Source organism: Propithecus coquereli, unplaced genomic scaffold, assembly GCF_000956105.1.
Source record: "Propithecus coquereli isolate 6110/MARCELLA unplaced genomic scaffold, Pcoq_1.0 Scaffold1, whole genome shotgun sequence".
Lineage (NCBI taxonomy): Eukaryota > Metazoa > Chordata > Mammalia > Primates > Indriidae > Propithecus > Propithecus coquereli.
The window spans coordinates 4,219,419-4,235,532 of record NW_012133857.1 but is presented as its reverse complement, the minus strand read 5'-3'; positions in this window follow the sequence as shown (position 1 = coordinate 4,235,532).

The following is a 16,114-nucleotide window of genomic DNA, read 5'->3' as shown; positions in this document are numbered from 1 at the left end:
CCCAATCTGGGTCATACATCCAACCTGGGTCAGGTCCCTTAGTTATAGGCTTTCTTGCCAGGCATTTCTTTCTTGTAGCCAGAGTTTCATGGTGGTCACTGTAGAGCAAGTGACACCTGTTGCCTAACAACAGGAGCAGAAGTCCCAGGATGTTAACCCACCTCATAGTTTGCAGGTGTCCGCATCATCAAGAAAGATAGGACACCCACAGGCACTGGATGGAAAACAATTTATTCATATAGAGGAGAGACAGAGAAAGATCAGCTTCAATACTGAGTGTTGGCCCCCCATGCCCAGCAGGTCTCACCCCCCAGCCGATGCAGGGAGATGACCTGTATGTACCCCTCTTGTGCTGCAGGTGAATGTCAGCACCCCATTCCCTATGGGGCCTGAACCATAAAAAGCTGGGGATGTGCTTAAGGGCTACTGACCCACACACTTAAGCAGAACAAAGAAGTACACATCAATTCCGGAACAGGGAAAGATATTACAAAGCAAAGAGATATGCCTAGTACATGCTGTGACCACGCTTTATCTCTATGCAAGAAAATGTTCCAGGCCCAAGGCCACTCTTATGTAACCATGCAGAGGGTGAGAAGCTGTGCATAACTGCCTCTGATTAGCTTTCCTCTGCCCGCCTGACAGTAAACCACATGCAAGTAGAAATCACGCTGTTCTTACATTACTTTTGCATTCTCAGTGCCTAGCACAGTCAAGTAACTGGTGAGCACTCGATAAATATGTGTTGAGTGAATAGGATGCTTATTTTTTGTTGTCAGATTTTTTTATTTTAATTTTTTAAATTGATACATGATATTTATACATATTTATGAAGTACATGTGATATTTTGATGCATGCATAGAATGTGTAATGTTTAAGTCAGGGTATTTAGGATATCCGTCACTCCAGCATTTATCATTTCTTTGTGTGGGGAATGTTTTAATCCTCTCTTTCTGCTATTTTGAAATATACAATACATTGTTGTTAACTACAGTCACCCTACTGTGCTAATGAACATTAGAGCTTATTTCCTTCTATCTAACTGTATTTTTATACGCACTAACCTACCTCTCTTCAACCCCCACCCATCTAAGGATGCTCTTTTATAGATTAAGTATATTAACCCTTTTACTACCTTATATGAGAAATAGTTTTCTCCCATTTTCATTTAATACAGTCATTTTTACAAGTGATTGCTGTCTCTCTGTATGCTGAGGCTTGTAGTATTTGAGTTAAACAGAGGGTATCTAACTGAGACAGTTCATAGCTAACTAAAATATAGACCAGAAGGACAACTGGGTTGTCAGAAAGAGGTCTATACTGGCAGTTAGGAAACCTGGCTACCAGTCACAACGCTGCTAATTATCAGCAGGTATGTGACCATGGACATATCTCTAGACCTCTAGCATCCTCAGTTTTTTTCATTTGCGAATGAAGGTATTGGGTGGAATCAGACAGCCTGCAATTTCATCATTTTTGAAAACATAAGACTAGAGATTTATACCATTAGTGCAATGCGAATGATTGGAGTTTGGGGAGAAAGTAGAGATGAACAAGAGTAAAGGGCTAAGATTGGAGCCTTAGGATGGAAGTCAGATGCCAGAAGGCAAGAAGAGTGGATGAGGAGGAAATGGAGCAGGTGTGTGTCCCAGACAACCCTCACTTCTGCTCCCCTCCAATGCCGTCCTCACTTCACCATTTTAGCCAAACTTAAGTTCTACTGAAATTCATTACTTTATTCATGTTTCTTGATGTTCTTTATTGGTCCAGCAAGTTTAACAAAGCACAAGGAGCAAATAATTTGCTCTAAATTTATGGTTTTGTAACATTTTGTGGATGGAGAATTGTAGACAAAGATCATTTCCATCTGATTATTTCCAAAAATCTGTATTTGTCTGATTCTGAGAAACAGAACCAATTATATACACATACACACACACCACACAAACACGTGTGTGTTTGTGTGGTGTGTGAGTGTAAAGAGATTTATTGTAAGGGATTGGCTCATGTGATTATATGTCCCAGGATCTGCAGGCATCAAACTGGAGACCCCACAGAGCCAATGATATGGGTTCTAGTCCAATTCTGAAGGCCTGAGAACCAAGAGAACTGATAGTGTAAGTTTCAGTCCTAGTACAAGTCTGAAGGCAGGAGAAGACTGACGTCTGAGCCAGAAGACAGCAGCCAACGAGAGTGAATTCTCCCTTACTTTGCCTTTTTGTTCTGTTCAAACTTTCCTAGATTGGATGGGCCCACCCACACAGGAGAGGGCAATCTGCTTTACTCAATTTACTGATTCACTGATTCAAACGTTAATCTCATCCAAAAACACCCTCACAGACACACCCTAAATAATGTCTAATCAAATATCTGGGCACCCCATGGTCCAGTCAAATCGACACGTAAAATTAACCATCACAAAATCCATTTGACTTTTAAAAAAATATATGATTTCGGCCCCAGATTCAGGTCTTACCTTGGGGTGGGGGGTATTATATAGAGCCAGCTGTTGCTTGCAATAGAAGTTCTGGGCTAGGAAAAGCCTCATTTCAACCTGTGTTTGTGGAAAATGTCCAGGAGGACTGACAAATGTGCTCAAGTGTCCCACATACAAAGAAGAAAGGGCAATTTTGGAACAAGATCCAGTGAAATTAAAAACTGAGAGCAACGTGTGATTATGGGCTATCCGGAGGCTCAGAGACAAATGAGCTGTTTACGTTTGGTAGGCACATTACAAGTCCGCCGTCCTCCCACACCTGCTCTAGCACCACACGTCACTGGGGTGCACCTGAGTTTGATTCAATTGCTCCTATTACCTTTGGCCCTGCCTTCTTTATAGTCTCATAAGCCCACTCCCGTGACCAACTCAGTATATTACACTTCAAAATTGCCTCCCATGCCAGTCCCATTCTCTATTCATGTAATATATTGGACTTGGTCACCCGTATGTGCCAGGTAATGTACTAGGTATGGGGGCTGGGCTGGAAATGAGTTAGACACTCGTATACCTGAGCTTCAGCCCTGTCCTGTTACACATGCCCTCATCTGGGCCCTGTTATTGCAGAATCAAACTGCAGACGGCAGCAACAGCCTTCTGGGAATCTGCCCCCACCTTCTCCCCATTCCTTTTGTTTGTTTAATTGACACATAATGCTTTTATGGGATACATTGTGATGTTTTGATACATTCATACATTGTGTAATAATCAGATTGGGGTATTTAGCAAATCCATCACCTCAAACATTTATCGTTTCTTTGAATGAGAGCATTCAAAATCCTCTCTTCTAGCAATTTAAAAATATATCATGTAATATTGTCAACACAGTCACCCTACTGTGCAGTATAGCACCAGAACTTACTACTCCTAGGTAACTGTAACTTTGTACCCTTGACCAACCTATCCCTACCTCCTACCCCTGGCCTACTCTCCGCAGCCTCTGGTAACCACTATTCTACCCTCTGCTTCTATGAGATCAACTTCTTTAGCTCCCGCACAGGAGTGAGATCATGCGGTATTCGTCTTTTTGTACCTGCCTTATTTCACTTAACAAAATGTCTTCCAGGTTGATCCATGTTGCCACAAATGGTGGGATTTCATTCTTCTTTATGGCTGGATACACCACGTTTTATTTATCCATTTATCTGTTGATGGATACTTAGGTGGATCCCATATCTTGGCTATTGTGAATAGTGCTGCAATAAATATTGGTGTGCAGGTATTTCTTCGACACACTAATTTCATTTCCTTTCGATGTATACCCAACGGTGGGATTGCTGGGTCATATGGTAGTTCTATTTTTATTTTTTTGAGAGAACTCCAAACTGTTTTGCATAATATTAATAGCTGTACTAATTTATATTCCCACCATAGTGTATAAGAGTTCTCCTTTTCCCACATCCACGCCAGATTTGTTATTTTTTGCCTTTTTGATAATAGCCATTCTAATTGGGGTGAGGCAATATAGCATTGTGGTTTTGATTTGCATTTCCCTGATGATTAGCGATGTTAAGCATTTTTTTTCACATACCTATTGGCCATTTGTATGTCTGATTTTGAGAAATGTCTATTCAGGTCTTTTGCTCATTTTTTAAATTGAATTAATTGTTTTTTTCCTTAGTTGTTGGTGAATACAGAATATTCAGAATATTCTGAATATTAACCCCTTGTCAGATGAGTAGTTTGCAAATATTTTCTCCCATTCTGCAGGTCGTTTCTTTTTTTTTTTTTTTGAGACAGAGTCTCACTGTGTTGCCCAGGCTAGAGTGCTGTGGCGTCATCCTCGCTCACAGCAACCTCAAACTCCTGGGCTCAAGCGATCCTCCTGCCTCAGCCTCCTGAGTAGCTGGGACTACAGGCATGTGCCACCATGCCCAGCTAATTTTTTCTATATATTTTTAGTTGTCCAATTAATTTCTTTCTATTTTTAGTAGAGACGGGGTCTCGCTCTTGCTCAGGCTGGTTTCGAACTCCTGAGCTCAAACAATCTGCCCGCCTCGGCCTCCCAGAGAGCTAGGATTACAGGCGTGAGCCACCGCGCCCGGCCTGCAGGTCGTTTCTTTACTCTGTTGCTTGCTTCCTTCACTGTGCAGGAGGTTTTTAGTTTGATGCAATCCCATTTGTCTATTTTTGATTTTGTTGCCTGTGCTTTTGAGATCTTATCCAAAAAATCCTTACCCAGACCAAGATCATGAAGGATTTCTCCCATGTTTTCTCTAGTGGCTTTATTGTTTTAGATCTTACATTTAAGTCTTTAATCCATTTTAATTGATTTTTGTATATGGTGAGAGAAAGGGTTTAGTTTCATTCTTTTGCATGTGACTATTCAGTTTCCCAACACCATTTTTACTGTAAAGATTGTTCTCTCCTGAGTGTGTGTTCTTGGCGTCTTTATCAAAAATCAGTTGGCTATAAGTATGTGGATTTATTTCTGTGTTCTCTATTCTGTTTCATGGGTCTATATGTCTATTTTTATGCCAGTAACATACTGTTTTGGTTATTTTAGCTTTGTAGTATATATATTTTGCTTTCAGGTAGTGTGATACTACCAACTTTGTTCTTTTCGCTCAAAATTTTTGGCTACTCAGAGTCTTTTGTGGTTCCATATAAATTTTAAAATTATTTTTCTATTTCTGTGAAGAATGTCATTGGTATTTTCATAGAAAGTGCATTGAATCTGCTTGAGCACAGGAGTTTGAGGCTGCAGTTTGAGCTTGCAGTGAGCTATGATGACTGCACTGTGGCTGGGGTAACAGAGTGAGACTCTGTCTCAAAAATAAATAAATAAATAATATGTTGTCCACAAATAGGGACAATTTGACTTCCTCCTTTCCAGTCTGGATGCCCTTTATTTCTTTCTCTTGTCTAATTGCTCTGGCTAGAACATCCAGTGCTATGCTGCATAAAGGTGGTAAAAGTGGGCATCCTTGTCTTGTTCCAGATCTTAGAGAAAAAGCTTTCAACTTTTTCCAGTTCACTATGGTGTTAGCTGTGAGTTTGTCACACATGGCCTTTATTGTGTTGAGGTATGTTCCTTCTGTATCTCATTTGTTGAGAATTTTATCATGAAAGGATGCTGCATTTTATCAAATGCTTCTTCTGCATATTATTGAAATGATCATATGGCTTTTGTCCTTGATTCTGTTAATGCGATGTAGCAGGTTTATTGATTTGCATACATTGAACCATCCTTGCATGCCTGAGATGAATCCCACTTGATCATTGTAAATGATCTTTTTAAATTTGCTGTTGAATTTGATGTGATGGTATTATGTTGAGGATTTTTGCATCTATGTTCAGCAGGGATGTTGGCCTGTAGTTTTCTCTCTCTCTCTCTCTCTCTCTCTTCTTTCTTTCTTTATCCTATCCTCTCCTCCCTCTCCCCTCCTCCCTTCTCTCCTCTCCCCTCCTCCCCTCTCTTCCCTCTCCCCTCCTCTCCTCTCCTTTTCTTTCCTTTCCTTTCTTTTTGACGGGGCCTCTCTCTCTATTGCTCAAGCTGGAGTGCAGTGGCACAATCATAGCTCACTACAATCTCAAACTCCTGGACAGAAACGATCCTCTTGGCTCATCCTCCTGAGTAGCCAGGACTATAGGCGTGCACCACCATGCCTGGCTATTTTTTTTATTTTTTGTAGAGACAAGGTCTCACTCTTGCTCAGGCTGGTCTTGAACTCCTGGCCTCAAGCAATCCTCTGTCTTGGCCTCCCAAAGTGCTAGGATTACAGGTGTGAGCCACTGCACCCACCTGTAATTTTCTTTTATGTTGTTGTTGTGTCCTGGTTTGGGTATCAGGGTAATGCTGGCCTAATAGAATGAGTTTGGAAGAATTTTTCTCCTCTTCAATTTTTTGGAATAGTTTGAAAAGAAATGGTATTAGTTCTTCTTCAAATGTCTGGTAGAATTTAGCAGTGAAGCCATCAGGCCCTGGGCTTTTCTTTGATGGGAAACCTTTTATTACTAATTAAATCTTGTTACTCGTTATTGGTCTGTTCAGGCTCTTCCCCATTCTTAGCCATTTTACTTACTTTTTACTTCTTTTGTGCAATGGACACCTTTAGCAGTTTGGTGAAGCTGACGGATGTTCTCAGAAACATGTTATTGAATATTTAAAAATATTTTGTATATAAAATGAATTACAAAGAAACCCTTATATTGAAATGTGTTTTCAAAATTTTAAAAATCAAATTTGTTATATTGTATATGTATATGTGTATGCATATATATATACATATGTTTCTTTATTAACTCATCACTAATGAGATCCAGCAGCAGATCTAACCCCCACTCTCATTTCAAAGTGTGATGAGGATAAAGGATATTTAAAGAAATCTACTGTAATGTGACATGACATTATGGGTAATTTCTATTGGAGAAAAAGTCATAGGTCTTGCTAGAATCATTGTGCTTCATTGCCTGTGTTCATAATTGAAGGAAATATTACGTTTTCTGTTAATAAAGATATGTTTTTCCCCATTCAAGTACACAACCCCCCCAAACTCTGCCTGTGGACCCCAGGTTAAGAACCCTGCCAGACTGATCTCCTTATAACAGAAGTCAAGTTGTGTGGATTCCTGCTCAAAATCTCTTTATGACTCATTCTTTCAACAGTGAGCTGAATGGAATACTGCCTGCTGTAATAAATTCCAATTCAGCCTGGCATTCAAAGATCTGCTTCCACCAATTAATTTTTTTCTACCTTTAAAAAATTTATCATAAATGGCCAGGCCCAGTGGCTCACACCTGTGAATCTCAGCAATTTGGGAGGCTGAGGAAAGAGGATCACTTGAGGTCAGGAATTGAAAACCAGGCTGGGCAGCATAGCATGACCCCATCACTAAAAAAAAAAAAAAAAAAGATGAAATTTACCATAAATGGTATTGTATATTCTATTCTTTTTGCCACTTGCCTTTTTCACTCAAAATATTTTTTTCTGAGATTTATTCATGTTGATATCTATAGATTTAGTTAAAAATAAGCTGTATAGCATTCTATTGTGTAAATAAACTACAATTTACTTATGCTTTTCCTTCTTTGTGGATATTTAGATTGTTCTCTTTTTTCATTGTTTGCAAATTGTATTGGTTTTATTATTTTTATTTTTAAATTAATAAATAAATAGTTTAAAATGCCCAGTTTTACATTCTAATACATTAAATATTGGTTAGTTAAATCTAATGGAAATAAAAGCGCTTTGGGGTCCTGAGCACTTCTGTATGAAGCTAATTTTTTTTACCCAGGTCACAGACTGGCACACACTAAACCCTTTTTAAGAATTGGGACCAGGCAGGCATGGGCAGGTCCAGCCAATGCCTTTCAACGGGATTGAGTTTATAAACAAGTGCCTTACATGTCCCCTGGGTACCAATTTTACTTGTAATCTCTTTCCATTTTTATCACCTGATTTGGGGAAATGAAATTCTGCACTTCTAGCTGAAATATGCATCATTTCCTTCTCCACTTGACTGGCTTCAATTTATTTCTTTTGCTCAGGATTGGATTCTGCATTCTTCATAGTTTTCTTGTCTGGCTCCCAACCACAATTCTATCATTTTATTAACAGTCCTTTCTATATTGTGCCTTTATTTGCAATAATGGCTAATTCTGTTCTTATTTGTATTATTTTCTTCTTTTTACCTTTGAAATTTTTGTTGTCCTTTTTCTAACTTCTTGAGTAATACAGTTAGCTTCTAATTATTTTTAATTTCTGTCTTCTGTGTGTGCATCTAAGACTACACTCTTAACTCCAAATGCCACTTTAGCTATCCTCAACAAATTTTCATATTTAATGCTCTTGTTAATACTAAGTTATAAATATTTGATGACTTCTATTGGGATTTCTTCTTTGACTATTTAAAAGTATTTTCTTAGTTTCCAAAAGTATGAGTTTTGGGAACTGAATTTTTATAACTGATTTAGAGTTTTGTTGCACTATAGTTAGAAAATATGGTGTGTTTGGTATTGACCTTTGATGGTTCTTAAGACTTCTTTTATGGCTATGTACTGGGTCAATTTTGTAGCTATTCTATTGAGCTTGAAAAGACTTTTTAAAATTCAATTAAAAATTTGTATACAGTAAAATTCCACTTTTGGTGTATAGTTCTGTGAGTTTTAGCAGATGCACAGAGTCCTATGACCACCACCACAATCAGTCAAGATACAGAACGTTTCCATCTCTCCCCAAAATTCCCTTGTACTGACCTTTTGTGGTCACCCCTCCCCCACTCTCAGCACTTGGAAACCACTGATCTGTTTTCTGTTCCTTTAATTTTACCTCCTCCAGAATGTTTTACAAATGGAATCATATAGTATGTGACCTTTCGTGTCTGGCTTCTTTTACTCAGCATAATGCATTTGAGATTTATTCATATTGTTGCATTATTAGGGACAGGTGTAAGTTGGCCCATACATAGCAGCATGTATCAACAATTCATTGCTTTTTTATTGCTGAATAATATTCCATTGTATAAACATGCCACAGTTTGTTTATTCATTCACGAATTAGAGGACATCTGAATGTTTTTCAGTAACACTGGATGTTTTAAATTGTTGGGAGTAGAATTCTATATATGTCCATTATATGAAGCTTATTGGGTTGTTTATATTTTCTATAGACTTAGAAAATTCTTGTCTGTTGAATCCATCAATTTCTGGGAGATATGTGTTATAACCTCCCACTATGGTAGTATATTTGTAGAAGTCCTCTTTGTAACCCCTGCAATGTTTTCTTTATGTATTGAAGCCTGTGTTAGTGTATTTGTATAGGTGTAGGATTGTTACATCTTCCCGGTGAATTGTTCCTTTTATCATTAAGCACCGCTCTTCTTTACGCCTAATAGTGCTTTGATCTTCAAGTTCTTTTCATCAGACGTAAGTACTGCTGTGCTCTTTGTGTACCAGATACATTCTCCGCCCTTCTCTTCCCTGCTCTGGCCGACAGACTGAGCTACCCAAGCTCCCTTGCCAGCTGCCTCGTTGTAAGATTGACAATGGGAGCCAGGAGACAGAAGGATGGGGAAGAGAGAGGTTAATTATTCTCGCCCACTCTGAGCTGTGCTATCTGGCAGGAGCCACGTCCCTCTATGATTGCAGCTCCTGTGGAGAGCACTTCTCCAGAGCTTTAGCAACCTCTGAGCTCTGGCAAAACCATTCTTCCCCTGTCCCTTCCGGCCTGAGAGTGACAACAGCTTCTCTCTGTTTCTTATCCCTATTTTATTTCCTTAACCTGCTTCCCTCTGTATGTTGCTCCTAAAGTCTTTTTGAACCATGTGATCTGAATTCTGCTGAGACCCAGGCCGATCTACATGGCTGATTTTTTTCCATCCTTTCACTTCAACCCTGCTGTGTCACTAAGTTTTGTGTGCCTCTTAACATTTCCATTTCTAAGGTAAATTTGTGATTACTGAAACATTCTCATTCGTTTTTTAGCAACTCATTTAGTGACCTATATTTACTGTGCTTTATTTCTTTTTCTATCTTCTTTTTCCTTTTTTCCTGCCTCCCATAGAAATTGATTGAGTTTTCTTTATTCACTAGTTTTGAATGTGTACATTCTAATTTTATTCCTTTATTGGTAACCCTTTGTTTTAACATGTATGATTGATGTAACAAAGATATAAAATGTCTGCTTGGTAAAGATAATCAATATCTTTATTGTACTCTCAAACAACATTGTCTATAGAAGGCACTCATTCTAATCCCCTCTCCCATTTTCAACTGTTGTTGCTATGTATCTATTGTATTAGTCTGCTCATGCCACCATAACAAAATGCCACAGACTGGGCAGCTTAAACGACAGGAGGCCAGAAGTCCAAGATCAAGCTGCGATCAGGGGTAGTTTCGGCGAATTCTTTCTTCCTGGCTTGCAGATGGCCATCTTCTCACTGTGTCTTTGCAAGGCCCTTTCTCTGTGTGTGTGTGGAGAGGGACTGCTTTGGTGTCTCTTCCTATTCTAGTAAGGACAGGAAACTTATCAGGTTAGGAAACCACCCTTACGACCTCATTTAACTTTATCTCTCTAAAGGCCCTGTGTTCAAATGCAGTCGCATTGGGGGTTAGAGCTTCAACATATGAATATTGGAGGAGCACAATTTAGTCTATAATATCTACGTATTTCTCTTTCTGTCTCTTTCTCCCCTCACATCATTCCCAGCACCTTAAAAAAAAAATAACTACACTTGCTATCCACCCCCAGTGACTTTGATCTAATTAGTGATCTTGAGATACTTTAACTTTACTTTTGTATTTTTAACTTTTTCAGAAGTAGTCAATTATTTCTTATTTTAGGAGAGTTTCAGTTTTACAGAAAAGCTGCTAAAATATTACAGAGTATTGCTATATGCCCTGCACCCAGTTTTCCCTGTTGTTAATGTTAGTGTGGTCCATTTGTCATAGGCAATAAATCGATATCAATATATTATTATGCATTACGGTCTATATTTATTCAGATTTCCTTAGTTTTTCCCTAATGTCCTTTTTGTTTGTTTGTTTTTGTTTTGTCCCAGGATCACATTCAAGATACTGCATTACGTTTAATCATCATGTCTCTTTAGGCTCCTCTAGACTGTGAAAGTTTCTCAGATTTTCTTTGTTTTTGATGTCCTCGACAAGTTTGAGAAACACTGGTTAAGCATTTTGTAGAATGTCTTTCAATTTGGGTTTGTCTGATGTTTTTCTCATGGTCAGACAGGGGTCATGAGTTTGGGACGTAAAGACCACAGAGATGACATGCCGTTGTCATCACGTTATATCAAGAGTGCATGCTGTCAACGTGGCTTGTCACTGGTGATGCTGAGCTCACTCCCCTGCCTGACATCGTGCTTGTCAGAGTTCACTGCAAAGTTACTTTTTCCCCTCCTTTTCCAAACTATGCTTCTTAGAAGAAAGTCACTATGAGCATCCCACACTTCAGGCATGGGGAGTTTGTTGCACCTCTTTGAGGGCAGCGTATCTACATAAGTTATTTAGAATTCTTCTGTACAAGACATTTAATGATTTATTTTTACGTTCAATTGTTATTTTTACAACCTCTTTGCTCTCCATTGCCCCTTTTAAAAATTTTTGACTACGGAAATTTTTAACAATATACAATAAAGAAAATAGTGTAAGCCGGGCGCTGTGGCTCACGCCTGTAATCCTAGCACCCTGGGAGGCCGAGGCGGGCGGATTGTTTGAGCTCAGGAGTTCGAAACCAGCCTGAGCAAGAGCGAAACCCCATCTCTACTAAAAATAGAAAGAAATTAATCAGACAACTAAAAATACATAGAAAAAATTAGCCGGGCATGGTGGCGCATGCCTGTAGTCCCAGCAACTCGGGAGGCTGAGGTAGAAGGATTGAGCCCAGGAGTTTGAGGTTGCTGTGAGCTAGGATGATGCCACGGCACTCTAGCCCGGGCAACACAGTGAGACTTTGTCTCAAAAAAAAAAAAAAAGAAAGTAATGTAGTATAATCTGGTTTTGATAACTAACACTGTCAACCTTACTTCCTTTATACTTCCCCGACTTTTCCTTTTGCAGTCTTCTAAAACAAATCTCAAACATCATGTCATTTCACTGATAAGAACATTAAAAAATAACTCCCATTCCCTTCCACATACAGAGTTAACAGTAATATATATAATTATTGTCATTTTACAGTTGGTTTATTTGAATCAACATCTAAACAATGTCCATATATTGCATTTCATTGTTATAGCTCTTAAGTTTTCTTAAATTTTACTACAGTCCCCCATCACTACTTTTTCCTCTCACATGTCATTGATTTACTGGACAAACTGGGCCATTGGTGTTCTAGATGGTCCCAGGTTCTGGATTTGGCTGATTACTTTCTTGTGGTGTCATAATCCCACAAACTAATAGATCTAGAAGCTTGTTTGGATTCAGGTTCAATTGTTTTTGGTAAGAATACTTTATACATGGTTCTGTGTATTTACTATTTATTATACCACACCACAAGGTGCATAATATTTGGTTGCCCTTTTGCGAGATGCTAAGATTGAGCAACAGCTTCAGGTATTGGCCCGATTCATTCATTGTACAGATTCCACATGAACCACTAACTGAATGGTTCCAGCGGCCTTTGATGATCATTTCCTAGATCCATTATTTCATCAGGGCTTACAAAATGGTTTGCTTTTAATTGTATTATGTTTATTGCATTTATTGACTAATTTCTTTTCTGCAAGCATTTGATAATTTAATCAAGCATGTAGTTTTTACCAGTATACAAAATGATCTTAGTACAATATGGTTTTAAACTGTCACTGTAGTTGTTTTTGGAGTGATTATTTTATCAGGAAAAGCATACTTCACCAAAAACAGAGTATCCTGGCTGGGCGCGGTGGCTCACACCTGTAATCCTAGCACTCTGGGAGGCTGAGGCGGGTGGATCACTCAAGGTCAGGAGTTCGAGACCAGCCTGAGCAAGAGCGAGACCCCGTCTCTACTAAAAATAGAAAGAAATTATCTGGACGACTAAAAATATATATATATAAAAAATTAGCTGGGCATGGTGGCGCATGGCTGTAGTCCCAGCTACTCGGGAGGCTGAGGGAGTAGGATTGCTTGCGCCCAGGAGTTTGAGGTTGCTGTGAGCTAGGCTGAAGCCACGGCACTCTAGCCCGGGCAACACAGTGAGACTCTGTCTCAAAAAAAAAACAAACAAAAAAAAAACAGAGTATCAACATTCGAATGTTCTTTTCCACGAGTTTCTTTCTGATTTTCAACTTAGAAGAGGAGAAGAGCATTTAATAACTGCATGCCTTGCATATGGGATGTATGACAGGCTATCCCAGGTCATTGATAAGAACTGCAACATGAAGAATAATAAAGTCAGTCCCTTCTTATGCCACCAAAAAGCAGCACAGGAGGGGAAAAAAAGAAAGAAACACAAAAGCATAAAAATTCTTGCAAGCAATCTTTTTGTTTCAAACATTTTCTTCGGTTGCTTAATGGGTCCTATTATAAAGCATGTACTAGCTAATGCAGCAAGATTTCCGAGGATATGAACATTGCACAAAGCTTTATGCCACCCAGAAGCCACAGCAATCCAGTTCCGAGAACAGAAAATACCAAATGCAAAGCATACGACATATCATTTCAATCTGGTGTTGAAACTAAGGGACGAGGCATCCAGGACCTGCACATTCAGAGTCTGTTCTGACCTGCAGCATCTTCTCCGTGACCCTGTTCCCAGGCCGCAGTGCTGGTTGCTCTCTGGACAGCCCCTTGTGCCTACTAGGAAACCCGGAACCAAACGCCCACCTGATTTTTTTTTAATATAGAGAAGAACTTTCATTTATCAACTATTTGGTTACCTGGGAATACATTTCGTACAGGTGAGGCAGGATAAATGATTTTTACTTTCCATCTGTATATCAATCAATATAATTATCTACATAATTTGATATGTTTCAATCATTTGCAGTCTTATTCACACTTAATGCTCAAATTGTTCTGTATTAGGTCAGCGATAATCTCTTCAAGTGGGCTCTTGTTCCCTTTTGATATCTCTCCATCAGTGTGTTAAATAACTATTGCTGTATAACAAAATTACTCCAAACATCAGTGACTTAAAATAAGTTTGCATCCTTACTCTTGACTAATAATCTAGTTGGTATAGGATTCAATGCCTAGAGTTATTTTCCTTCAACACTTTAAAGATATTAATTGTCTTCTGGCATTTATTGTTGCTGATGATAAGTGCTATCAGCCTAATTGTGGTTCCATTTGAGATAACCTATGTTTTCTTTTTGGATGGTTTTAAGGTTTTTTCATCATTTTTGATCTGTTACTTCACTATAATGAATCAGTAATTTGGTTTAATTTTTTTCTCTTTGACACTGTGTGATTCTTTTATACGAAAATTCATACCTAATTTTGGAAACTTTTCAGCTTTTATCTCTAAAAATATTACCTCTGCCACATATGTTCTATTCCCTTCCTCTGGAATGCCAATGAGAAGCCATGTTGGGCCTTCTTTTGTCTCCCCCATGCCTTTAATTTTTAAAAAGTGTCTCTGCGTTACATTCTGGATAATGTTAGCAAAAACTTATTCTGACACTTGTTAAAATAGTAAGAAAGACTCTACTTAAGACTTTTGCAATAGGAGTCATGACCATTGCAATAAGAGAGAGAAGTTGCATTCAGTCCCAAATACAGCAAAGACAGCTGGAAATTTACAGCCAACAAGCAAAGTGAGGGGGTCAGTAGAAAGGTAATTAAATTACTCAGAGGAGACACCAAGGGTAGGAAGATTCTTGATTAACTGGCCTAACAGTTTTTTGCTACAGGGAGGCTAGGGATTTATACATCAAAGGTGGGGGACCGGGAGCTTGATCAGCTATCAAGAGTTGGGGGATTACTTAGCAGGATTATTTGCTAAAACTGGTCTAGGCAGAACAAAGACAGAGTGGGGCTAAGATTGGGGCCTAGTCAAGAAGAGGACTCAGAGAAGGCTGACTATACTTTGATCGAGGATAAAGTCTTTGTCAATAATTTCCTCCTATCAATCTTCCAGCTCAATATAATTTTCTCTTCAGCTTGGTCTACATAGTCTAAGTCATTCAACAATTTAAAAAATTTTATTACCATATTTTTATTTCTAGAATTTCTGCTTTGTTCTTTTTCAATTCCATTTAGCTTTCTTTTTTTTTTTCCTTTTATTTCAGCATATTATGGGGGTACAGATGTTTTGGTTACATATGTTGCCCTCGGTCCCCCCCCAAGTCCGAGTTTCAAATATGTCCATCTTTCAGGTGGTGCGCATTGCACTCCTTGTGTAGCTTTCCTTTTTTGAAAAAAAATTTGTTTATATAGATTCAAGAGGTACAAGTGCAGTTTTGTTACATGGATATATTGTGTAATGGTGAAGTCTGGGCTTTTAGTGTACTCATCACCCAGATAGTATATATTGCACCCAACAGGTAATTTTTCATTCCTCATCCGCCTTTCACCTTCCCACCTTTTGGAGTCTCCAATGTCTATTATTCTACTCTGTATGACCATGTGTGCCCATAGCTTACCTCCCACTTACAAGTGACAGTATGTGGTATTTGATTTCATTCCTGGTTACTTCCCTTAGGATAATGGTCTCCAGTTCCATCTAAGTTCCTGCAAAAAACATTATTTCAGTCAAACGTGGTGGCTCATACCTATAATCCCAGCACTTTGGGAGGCTGAAGCAGGAGTATTGTTTGAGTCCAGGAGTTTGAGACCAGCCTAACCAACATAGTGAGACCCTGTCTCTACAAAAAAATAAGAAATTAGCTGGGTATGGTGGCATGCACCTGTATTTCCAGCTATTTGGGAGGCTGAGCCAGGAAAATCATTTGAGCCCAGGAGTTAGAGGTTACAGTGAGCTGTGATGGCACCACTGTACTCCAGCCTGGACAACAGAGTGAGACCTTATTTCTAAAAAAAAAAAAAAAAAGAAGACATTATTAGATTCTTTTTTCATGGCTGAGTAGTATTCCATGTTGTGTGTGTGTGTATACACACCACATTTTCTTTATCTAATCATAAGTTAATGGGCATTTAGGTTGGTTCCATACCTTTGCTATTATGAATACTGCTGCAATACACATATGAATGCAGGTATCTTTTTGATATGTTGATTTCTT